Source organism: Carcharhinus amblyrhynchos, chromosome 17 (genome assembly GCF_965287045.1).
Source record: "Carcharhinus amblyrhynchos chromosome 17, sCarAmb.v2.hapA, whole genome shotgun sequence".
Lineage (NCBI taxonomy): Eukaryota > Metazoa > Chordata > Chondrichthyes > Carcharhiniformes > Carcharhinidae > Carcharhinus > Carcharhinus amblyrhynchos.
In genome coordinates, this window is record NC_137340.1 from 37,517,352 (window position 1) to 37,529,933 (window position 12,582).

Sequence of the window (12,582 nt, forward strand, 5' to 3'; positions counted from 1 at the left end):
AAGAAAATTACAACAAGGAACAGGCCCTTCAGCCCTCCAAGCCTGCACTGACCACGCTGCTTGACTTAACTAAAACCCTTCCAGGAACTATATCCCTCTATTCTCATCCTATTCATGTACTTGTCAAGACACTCCTTAAAAGTCACTACCATATCTGTTTCCACTACTTCCCCGGCAACGAATTCCAGGCACCCACTACGCTCTGTGTAAAAATTCTGCCTCGTACATCTCCTTTAAACCTTGTCCCTCGCACCTTAAACCTTTGCCCCCAAGTAATTGACTTTTCCACCCTAGGAAAAAGCTTCTGACTATCCACTTTTGGAAGAATATGAAGATTTTAGAGAGGGCGCAGAAACAATTCATGTGAATGGTTCCAGGAATGAGGAACGTAAATAGATTGGAGAACATAGAACAGTACAGCACGTATAGGCCCTTCGGCCCTTGATGTTGTGCCGAGCTATGTCCAAATCCAAGATAAGCTATCCCACTCCCTATCATTCTGGTGTGCTTCATGTGCCTATCCAATAACTGCTTGAAAGTTCCTAAAGTGTCTGACTCCACTATCACAGCAGGCAGAGCATTCCACACCTCAACCACTCTGAGTAAAGAACCTACCTCAGACATCCCTTCTATATCTCCCACCAGGAACCTTATAGGTATGCTCTCTAGTAACAGCTACATCCACCCGAGGAAATTGTCTCTGCACGTCCACTCTATCTATCCCCCCCATCATCTTATTAACCTCTATTAAGTCGCCTCTCATCCTCCTCCACTCTAAAGAGAAAAGCCTCAGCTCCCTTAACCTTTCCTCATAAGACCTACCTCCAAACCAGGCAGCATCCTGGTAAATCGCCTCCAATGCTTCCACATCCTTCTTATAGTAAGGCAACCAGAACTGCGCACAATATTCCAAACGTGGTCGCACCAAGGTCCTGTATAGTTGCAACATAACCCCATGGCTCCTAAACTCAAATCCCCAATAATAAACACATCATAAGCCTTCTTCATGGCTCTATCCACCTGAGTAGCAACCTTCAAGGATCTGTGGATATGAACTCCAAGATCTCTCTGTTCCTCCACATTCCTCAGAACCCTGCCATTGACCCTGTAATCAGCATTCAAATTTGTCCTACCAAAATGAATCACCTCACACTTATCAGGGTTAAACTCCATCTGCCACTATTCTGCCCGGCTCTGCATACTATCAATGTCTCTTTGCAGCCTACAAGAGCCCTCTGCCTCATCCACTACTCCACCAACCTTGGTGTCATCAGCAAATTTACTAACCCACCTTTCAGTCCCCTCTTCCAAGTCATTGATAAAAATCACAAAAGCAGAGGACCCAGCACTGATCCCTGTGTACACCGCTGGTAACTGGCCTCCAGTCTGAAAATTTTCCCTCCACCACCACCCTCTGTCTTCTATGAGACACAGTAAGAAGTCTCACAACACCAGGTTAAATTCCAACAGGTTTATTTGATAGTAAACACCATAGGCTATCAAATAAATTACCAAATAACTATTAAACAATCAAAACTATCAAATAAACCTGTTGGACTTTAACCTGGTGTTGTGAGACTTCTTGCTGTGTTTACCGCAGTCCAACGCTGGCATCGCCACATCATGACTTCTATGAGAAAGCCAGTTACTTACTCAATCAGCCGAATTTCCTTCTGTCCCACACTTCCTTACTTCCTTCATGAGCCTAACATGGGGAACCTTATCAAATGCCTTACTAAAATTCATGTATATGACATCAACTGCTCTACCTTCATCCACACACTTAGTTACCTCCTCAAAGAATCAAATTTGTGAGGCAGGATTTACCTCTCATGAAACCGTGCTGACTATCCTGGATTAAACTGCTGTGGATGTTCACATTACAGCAAAGATTAAGAGGAGATTAGACAGAAGTATTCAAGATCATGAAGGGCCTGGATGGAATAGATAGGGAGAAACTGATCTTGGCAGGAGGATCGAGACCAGAGGACACAAATTTATGATGATTTGCAGAAGAAGCCATGGCGAAATGAGGGAAACATTTTTACACGGTGATTTGTAAGGATCTGGAATGCATTGGCTGAGAGTTTGGTGGAGGAAGATTTGATTGTTGCTTTTAAAACAGAGTGAACAATTATCCAAAGAGAAAAATCTTAATTATCTGAAGGGAAAGAACTCAATAATTATCTGAAAGGAAAAAAACGAGGGAATGGGACTCAGTGAGTTATTCTAAAGTGCTGGCATGAGCATGAGAGATTAAGTGACATCCTTCTGTCCTGTAACCAGATTCTGTGTCCAACTGCAACCAGTCAGAAAACTAACCAACAAGAATACTCTTAAGACTATATTTCAGATTCCAGGTATGGACCAATTGTTGGTAGATAAACTTAATGTATTAACCAATCATCATCCAATTGGATCCTCTTGGCCCAGACCTTGTTGGAATGGGACATCTCATTGCATGTGCCTTAGTTGGATTATTTTGAATACCTTTCAATTCAATTATACTTAATCTCGAGGGCAATGGGACATCTGGGGTCTTAGTTTACAGAGAGACCAGCAACATATATCCTTCAGCAATGAGATGTAAGAATTGAGAGTGAGTTTGCAGTGAAAGACTTAGGTCTTAGACTAAATAAGGATGAAGCCTTGACTAGTCCTTTGATACCTCTCCTGTGACCAGAAACGATTTGAAAATTATCGTTAGAGCCCCTGCAATCTCCCTCCTTACTTCTCACAGTAGCCTAGGATACATCTCATCTGGGTCTAGGGATTTATAGAATAGAATCATAGAATCCCAACAATGCAGAAGGAGGCCATTCAGCCTATCAAGCCTGCACTGACAACAATCCCACCCAGGCCCTATCCCTGTAACCCCATGTACTTACACTGTTAATTTACTCTGACACTAAAGGGCATTTTGGAATGGCCAATCAACCTAACCTGCCCATCTTTGGACTGTGGAAGGAAACTGGAGCACCCGGAGGAAACCCACGCAGACATGGGGAGAACTTGCGGACTCCACACAGGCAGTGACCCAAGGCTGGAATTGAACCTGGGTCCCTGGTGCTGTGAAGCAACAGTGCTAATCGCTGTGCCAGCGTGCAAGCACCTCCCCCCTACCCCTGATTTTTATATCTACATTGTCCTCCATAGTGAACACCAATACAAAAAACTCATTTAAAACCTCACCGGCATCTTCTGGGTCCATGCGCCCACACAATTGCCACTTTGATCCATAATGGGTCCTACTCTTTTCCTGGTCACCCTCCTGCCCTTAATATATTCTAGAACACCTTAGAATTTTCCTTTATTTTGTCAGCCAGTTTTTTTATTGTTGCATTGGCTTGCATGGCTGTCTGCAAGAAGATGACATTTTTAAGGATGAACATGACTCCTTGCTGAGTTCCAGCAAGGAATCACTCCTTGCGTGACACTGAATCAGGTAAATAAAAATTCATTGGGAATCTTACACTTGACTGCAAGAGGCGTGTGTGTATTTTTATATAAGGTGTGTGTGATGTAAAAGGTGTGTTGAACTTGATGACATAGTTGCCTTTTCTGAAATGATCTGTAATTGGATCTGCACAGATATTTAATGGGGCTTTATGTGTCCCTTGGGTAAAGGTACAACACATAACTCGATATGGGATTCACTATATTACAGTGCTCTTATTGACTTAGAATATCTAGACAGGATGGCCTTTATGCGCTGGACAGTTTTGAGGACTGTCCAGCTCTCAAAATGATTCTTACGCAACTCTCCTAAGGCCCCAGCAGAGCCATGAAGGGAAAGTGTAGTAATTGGCTGTTAATGTCAAAATGACTAGCCAAGATTTTGCCCTAATGCAAATGTTATCCAGGACAGAGATTTTTTCAGCCTTCTAACGATTGCAGAATGCCAACCAGTTGCAGCTCAACAAACCATTGCTCTGGTCAGGCATTCTCTGTGACGACAACGCAGACAAACCTAGAGATTTTACTGCATGTTTTAGATCTTAATGATTACTGCTTCATGATATGCGAATAGTGTTTGGGAGGGAATAGCAGCAAGATGATATCCCAATGTCCTGCATTGATGAGAGTTGGTGATAGCACATACAGAGCTCTCGTGATATTTCTCCCTGTTGAGCAGTCCATGCAGTTATGCATGAAAGAGTGAGAAGTGTGGTCAGGCCACCTTATTGAGCAGATGTCACATTGTTTTGAATGCATTCCTGTGTACTTGGGATATGCAGCCACTTTTAAACTGCCCTGCACTCTGACTTGGTTCTGTGACAGGGGCAGGAGACGGGAGCGATTTAATGATAAAAGAGTTTGCCTGCATTTTGACACTATTGAGAAGTGCTCTGTGTGTATTTAGGTATGTATATATGGAGCCCCTCTTTACCATGGATATGATGATGCTAATGTTAAATTTGTACCTACAGCATAAAGAGCCCGATACATCCCAAGCTTGCATCGAAGTACATTGGGAATAATTAATCATTCAGTGAGATGAACCGTGGGATTTAGCCTGTCCTTTAAGATGTTGACACAAGATATGGCAAAATGGCTGCATTTTGAACACACTTCAATCCGGAAATGGCACAGATATTAATGGCACAAATGTTAATGGCCTGAAGCCAGAAGCCCCAGGCCACCAGGGGTGGTGGGAGGGGGGCATATCTTTGGATATCTGTGATCTATAAAGACAGTTGTACTTGTTCAAGTGTAATTGTCTTCAGTCTGATCTTCAAATTGATTTTCACAAAGAGGGAGTGACCAGAGTTCTTTCAAGAGGTCAGATACTCTTTTAGAGAGTTAAGGTATCATTTTGGGTATGGTCCTTTGGGAGGAGTTAGATGCCCTTTAGGGTTGTTAAATGTAAACATGAATGTATATAAGAAATGGATAAACTCATTGAAACTGTCAAGGAAGCTGTCAAGATGTTTTAATTGCTTACCCTTTGTCTGCTGTGTTTAAAAAAAAGTCCTTGCTATTTCAGGCTGTCTTTTAATATAGGCTTGCAGGTTACCATTACAGGGCAAGTCCTATATGACTGATTTAACAACCTATCATTATTACAGTGAGGTGCCTATCTGTCCTTTGATTGACAGCTCACAAGTGCTTATCAATTCTTTGAAGTGGGACTAAGAATAAAAATGTTCTTGTAAGAAATTAAATGAAGTTAAGTATAGTGAATGGGCTCTTATCAATGATCGTGCTTTTTAAATAGTAAATTTAGCAATAGGCACTCAAGAACTTTATTTAATCTCAGCATGGATCCTGCAGGCTATCCACGATGCCACTATGGATATGCTGCGTTGGGTTATATGGCATGGAGGGTGAAAAGACAAAGGGTGGTTGCAGTGGGTGGTGGGGTGGGGGCAAGGGTTGACTTGAGTTAGCACTAAGTTGACTCAGGGCTATAAATGGCCATGGGTTTGGGTGGAGATACATAGGTTGGCTAGGTGGTTATGACAGTAGTTGTGACAGACTATGGGGATAGATAAGGGTTGGTAGAGCTGGGGGGCTAGTTTTGTGTCACTTTTGCTTCATGGCTGGAACAAAGTGCTGAAGCACCAAGTTGTCCTATCATTGAGCTCACCTCCGCAACCTGCATCCCTCCTTGGCTGCCTATGAACACTTTCCGGGTATGTCAAACCTGGCTCCTATTTCACCCTGCCACTTGGAACGAAAAGGTGGCACACTTTTCCAGGAATCGGTTTGACGGAGCTAGGAATTCTCCCGACTCTGCGCATCTGAAAATTTCAGCCTTGATGTTTAGTAACTGGATTTGTTTCTAGAGCCTTTTTTTCCCCCTGAATGAAACAATGGAACATCAGCAATTTATTTTGAAAGATCTTGAATCCTTGTGTGATTTGGGCTTTACTTTATACCAGGAAAAGAAAAGGTGCAGGTTAATCACCTGCAAATGCTCAACACGGTGTAAATGGCTTTGTTTCAAGAATGTCTGTAAGAAATACCATCAGAAGAGATTTTGCATAGCAAGCCAACTACAGAGAGACCTCCTCCCTAACAAACCCTTTTAGTTATTTTGACTGAGTGGCTGCATAGAGCATTATTCAAGTCAAAAGGATTTATTTACAATGCAGGGGAAGAGCATTTCTGGCAACTTGTTGTAGGCTGGGTTCATAAGCCAATTTCTAGCAGCAAGGCACCATTCATCAATTATATAACAGCAATAAGCAAATACAGTAACACTGCACCACAAAGAGCTGAGACACAAAAATCTCAGCCAATGCAGACCCACATTGATACTTGCAAATTCTTTCAGAACCTGCCGAATCTTTTACATACGACCAATTATTCAAATGGTTACTTCCCATGGGCTGTGGAATATTCATTACAACACTATTAATAACCACAGACTGTAGCTATATCTTCCGAGACTGAAAAACTGCATTTTCGCTCTGAAAAAAAATGGCACTGTGAAAGAAAAATCACAGCACAACACCTCGATAATGACTTTGATTGATTTGCCGAGGTATCATGTTCCAGGAAGGTGGAATTTAATCTTGTTACATAGAATTATTATGGTGTAAAGACTTGGATTGTATACCGGATTTGGTGAAAATTTACACTGCAGTAGAATAATTTTTTTAAAACATTTTAATTACAAGTGGAAGATAATGAGTGGATTTTGGTTTTGAGTTCTTCAAATAAAAGACTGTCATGTGGATAAATAAATAACAGTGATGGGGAGATAATCATAGAGGTTTTATTTGCTGACTAATTTTAATGTTTAAATCTTACCTTACTCAGCTCCTCCTTCAGTTTAGGCAGCAGACTGGGGAGTTCCATGAAAGAAAAGGAAATGTTGGCTGTGTGGAGCACGGGCTGGTGCCTTGGGGACTAGCTTTGTCACACCACTGGCAAACTCAGCTGAGAGTAGGCACCAGACTCTGTTGGCATTTGGCCCCAGAAAAATCAACTGCCGTTATGACAAGGGATACATGTTGCTGGATGAGAAAAAAAGATCACTCGCCCATGGAGACTCATCCCTACCTGTCAGAATGACAGTGTTTATGTTACCCTGACGTGGTGTGCATCCCTGTAATTGGGCGCTAGTATCAATATCCACTCCTCTTGTAACTATATCCTTAGGATTTAGAACGGGAGCACCTAGTGCAATTCTGACAACTGAAAAGCCTCACAGGATTTCTCTAATAAAAACATTGCCATTTTGCTTGAGTCCTAATATGCAGGATAGGCATTTATGGTAAACAACCTGACTCTCTCAGCAATAAGGTACGTCCATATTGTGAGTTTCAGGCAGTTTTGTCAGGTCCATTTGAGCTTTTAAAAATGGTCACAATGCACTATTGATGGTGTCAGATGAATAGACCATATCCTCCTCAAACACTCCATGCTTCCCTACACCCTATAAAGATTCCATTCCTTTCTCAGTTTCTCCGTCTCCATCGTTGTTGTTGTGATGCAACCTTTCACAATAACACTTCTGAGAGGCTTCGACTAAGGACTCCTGTCCCCACTCCCCATAACCCCCCCTTGCCACGTACACACGTGCTCAGGCACACACACATGTGCGTGCACATGTATACACACACACACGTTACACACACATACATATTGTGGTTGATTTGGTCCTTAATCATTTCCCACATTTGTGCTCTTGCTTCTCAGAACGATGATAGAGTTCCCCTTTGTCTTCACCTTCCATCCCACTAGCCTCCACATTCAATGGATCATATTCACTCTTTCTACCACAGCCAATGTGATGCCACCGCCAAACACATCATCTCCTCTCCTACCCTCTCAGCATTCTGAATGATTACTCTGTGATACCCTGGTCTAGCCCTCAGTTATCCCCAACAACCCTCCCCACGGCACCTTTCCATGCAGCAGATGCCCTTTTACTTCCTCTCTCCTCACCATCCAAGACCTTCCAGGCGAATCACCAACATAAGTGTGCATGCATCTTTCAATCTAATCTGCTGTATTCTTTGCTCACGATCTGGTCTCTATATTGGGGAGACCAAAGCAGATTGGGTGATTGCTTTACAGAACATATCCATTCAGTCCGCAAGCATGACCCTGAGTGCCTGATTCGTAGCATTTTAACTCTCGATCTTGAACATTTATCTCACAGTCATAGACTCCCACAGGGCAGAAGGAGACCATTCAGCCCATTGAGCATTCTCCGACAGAGAGTTTCACCCTAGACCTCTCCCTATAACCCCACGTATTTACCCCGCTAATCCCCTAACCTGCACATATTGGGATGCTAAGGGACAATTCAGCATGGCCAATCCATCGAACCTGAACATCTTTGGACTGTGGAAAAAATCCAGAGCACCCAGAGGAAACCCCCCACAGACTCAGGGACAATGTGCAAACTCCACACAGTCACCCAAGACTGGAATTGAACCTGGGTCCCTGGAACTTTGAGATAGCAGTACTAACCACTGTGTCATACAAAATTCTGACTGAGACTAACTGCTGTGATGGGATTTCAACCCATGTCCCCAGAGCTTCAGCCTCAGGATTAGTAACCCAGTGATATTCCATTGCACCAACATATTCACCATAATTGATATACTTGGCCTAGTGCACTGTCCCAGTAAAATTCATCACAACTTAAGTAGTGGCATATCATCTACCCATTTTACACTTTACAGCCTTCTGGACTCAATATTGAGTACCACGATTTCAGGTCATAACCTCTTCCCCATTTTGTTTCCGTCTCTTTGCATTTTTTTTCCTCTCACTTTAACTTGCAGACAGAAGCACACCTGCTCCAGGCACATCTTTTATTTCTCCTCTTCCTTTCTTGTCTCAGCACCATTTTCTTTGACCCTGGAAGACTGTTGATGTTGATCTGTCATTCAGTCTCTCCCTGTCTTTCAATCTCTTCTGCCACCTATCACAGACCTTTCCTTTGTCCTTGTCCCAGATTCCCCTTGCTCAAAATCTACTTCACCTCTAAATCTTTCCAATTCTGGTAAGAGGTCACAAACATGAAATGTTAAATCTGTTTCTCTCTTTACAGACCCTGCCATTAAGCTGAGTTTTATATTTTTGTTTCAGTTTTCAGAACCAAAGCAGATTGGGTGATTGCTTTGCAGAACGTATCCATTCAGTCTGAAAGCGTGACCCTGACGGGCTGATGTCCAGTCATTTTAATTCTCCATCTGCTTTTCTGCTGTATTCTGCTTTTAGGCCACAAGGGTGCGCTAGTATATGAATTGATACCTTACAGATATAGTGGATGATTTTGTCGTAATATTGGTTCTTTCCGTGACTGTGGAGATGCTTGATTGATGAGATCTTGAGACTTGTATGTTTAAACATGGACACTTTGTTTGTAGGCTTTACCTGTTTACAGGTCCTTGGTTATGGCTGCTCCACCATGCAGACTAGAGCCTCTTATCATGTGACGGTGGATATCCTGCCGTGGGCAGTGCCATTCTCCAAACCCTAGCTTCGCTGAGCATCTTTACATTAAAATGCATGCAGGCACATATCCCCATGTATCCTCCATTCTTTTATAAATGGAACTTTTCTCCTTTCTAACAGAGAATTACAATACAATAGAATTACTTTCCAGCATACTGCATTTTTTTTTACTTCTTATCCCTGCCGCCCATCTTCAGTTCTCTGAATTGATGAATTCAGATGGTCTGCTTGGGTTTCCTCCGAGTGCTCCGCTTTCATTTAAAGATGTGCAGACTCAGTGGGTTGGCCATGCTAAATTGCCTCTTAGTGTCCAAACATGCATAGTTTAGGTAGTTTAGCCATGGTAAATGTTTGGGATTATGGGGATAGGGCAGAGGGGTGTGGTGAGCCTGGGTAAAATTTTCTTTGGGAGAGTTCGTGCGCACTCGATGAGCCAAATGGTCTCCTTCTGCACTGTTGAGATTCTACGGAAGGCCATGTAAACTCTTGCTCTGCCGGACATATTTACACTATAATGCATCCAGGCACATCCATAAAATTTGACAATGTTTGTGGCCATTTTCATACTGTTGGCCTTGGGTGTGGTTCAGACTGATGAGCAGTTTAAGTTTGATTCAGCTTATACGTTCCAATTATGCACCATTTTGGCTCCTTAAAATTTTGTCAAACTTTTTGTTCTAATCATCAAATTCCAGCACTTAACTAGCCACAAATGAAGCATTTTCTCCCTTGAACCAACTGTAACATAGTGCAATATAAAAACAGATGTGATGGTGGCATTCTTTTCTAAAAAGCACATACAAAGCACACTTTACAGATCATAAAGTTGATGTCTTTGTTGCCAAGGTTATGTCCAGAATATGTTTAACAGTTTGGTTAACGCTCCAAGTCCTCCTTCAGGAGTGATGCTTTTGCATTATGAACCATTTCACTTACTTGTTGTCTTCCATTCTCATTAAATGTGAGAAGGTCATGGGTGTTAATTTTAAAAATCAGGACAATCCAGTCTGTTTTGCTTTTCCCTGATTCTCCCAAGGTCTTTCTTTCACTATTTCTACACTCTGCTGCAAATTTGTGCTAATCACCCTCTCCGCGCCCCCCCCCCCCCACCCCACCCTACATCACAGCCAAACATTACTTCCTCCAACCACCTGATCCATCATCTTTTCAAGACTATCCTACTACCACCTCGGCCTATGCAGTTCCAAATCATGAATCTTTCCCTACCCTCTGACAGTGTTGCTGCCTTTCCCTAAATCACCCCCATTTCCCACGTCTTTGAAAATCTCTCGAACAGTTTTTTTCTAAGAATTGTCCATTTTCAAGCTACGTTTTCTAAGATTCTTGAACATTTCATTGTCTTCTAAATAAATATCTTTCTTGCCCTTTGCTGATCGAGTCTTTCCAATCCAAATTCCAATCCACCCATAACCCCACGACCTTACTCTGATCAAAGTCATCACCCTGCCTGACTGTGAACGTAGTCCAGTATGCTTTTTATATATAAAACCTCATTGCTACTTTTGACATTGCATTTTCTTCTCCACAGTCCCCTTTGCGATCCATCCAAGTGCTAATGTTCCCTATCGTTTTGTTCCTGTCTATTTCGATAAAGGCTCCTCAAATGTTTTTCCCTCCTGTGCACCCTACGTTCTGGTGCACCCTTTGTGCATTTCCATGCTGTTCCTTGGTTACCATCTGCAAATATGGAGTTAGGTGTACACCAATGTGTACCATATGTCAACTGTCACCATCCATTTCAAGACTTTTGATGTCGTGACTGCCTTTCCGATATCACCTATTGGGTGAGTCAAAGTTTCCTTCGGTTTAACCTCAAGGGTTGTTCATTTCAGCTATCACTAGCAATTATGTGCTCCCAACATTGAGCCCTCCCCTGGCTTCACCGTTAACTCCCCATAAAGTGCTATGCACCCATAGTCTGGTCTTACCAACTTCGTTGGCTTCCTGAGTTCCATAGCCCCTATCTCAGGTTCCTTACTCTCCTCTTCAATCTGTCCTTATCTGATCTTTCCAACTATATCCTCAAAGCCCAGTTTCCAGGTTACAGCATGTTTCATTTACCCTCTGCCTTTGCATGAGAAGCACATTATAATTGCATATCGAGGCTTAGGAAGTCATGTTGAGGTTCCATGCAGTTTCAAGGCAGGAATTCTGTACAACATTTGATGATGTGATAAAGCCTGTGAAAGAAAAGTCAGAATTCAACTATAAACTGGTAGAGTATCGGGAGGAGGGCGCTCGCTGTAAGAGGAGATAACAAAGGCATCAGAATTGTTCAGCCTTAAAAACCAAGAGTCTGTCACCAATGTTGGCAAATTTACTTGCATTCTTCACAAAGTTCTGTATTTTTGGCAACTAATTATCTAAATGTTAGTGTGACATTTGTGCATTGCGCTCTAACTAATCCTCTATCGGTAGTTTTCATTGACTTGTTTCACTGATCCCACACCCAGCTCAAAACGGTGAGGAGAACAATGAATTATTCACAGAGTTATCTCCAAAATCTACCCTGCTGAGAATCTCCAAAAAGAATTCATTTTCCAGCCTGTTGAAAAAGTTTTCTGTCACAGATCAAGTCATGTCAAGGGCCTCAGAGTTTGCACATTGATGAAGGATATTTTATGAGGCAGCATGCATTGTCCACAGCATGCCTCCCACAGACAGTCTGATTGCTCAGAATTAATTTTTCAAAGTATCCTTTGATTCAGTGAGCCAAGATTGGAGATTATAATTGTGCAGTTGCAATTTAGTGGAGAAATTGTTCTGCAGGAGGTACATTGCACAGTGTCCCTTTCCGTCTTGACAATATAAAATAATGGGTAAAATTTTTAAAGGTGTGCAAGAGCAGAGGAATCTGAGTGTATCTGTGCAAAGATCATTGAAGGTGGCAAGACATGGTTGGCGGCACAGTGGTTAGCACTGCTACCTCACAGCACCAGGGATCCAGGTTCGGTTCCCGATTTGGGTCACTGTCTGAGCGGAGTTTGCAGTTTCTCCCCTTGTCTGCGTGGGCTTCCTCCAGGTGCTCCAGTTTCCTCCCACAGTTCAAAGATGTGCAGGTTAGGTGGATTGGACATGCTAAATTGACCCTTAGCATCCGGGGGAATAGCTAGGGTAAATGTATGGAGTTGTGGAGAT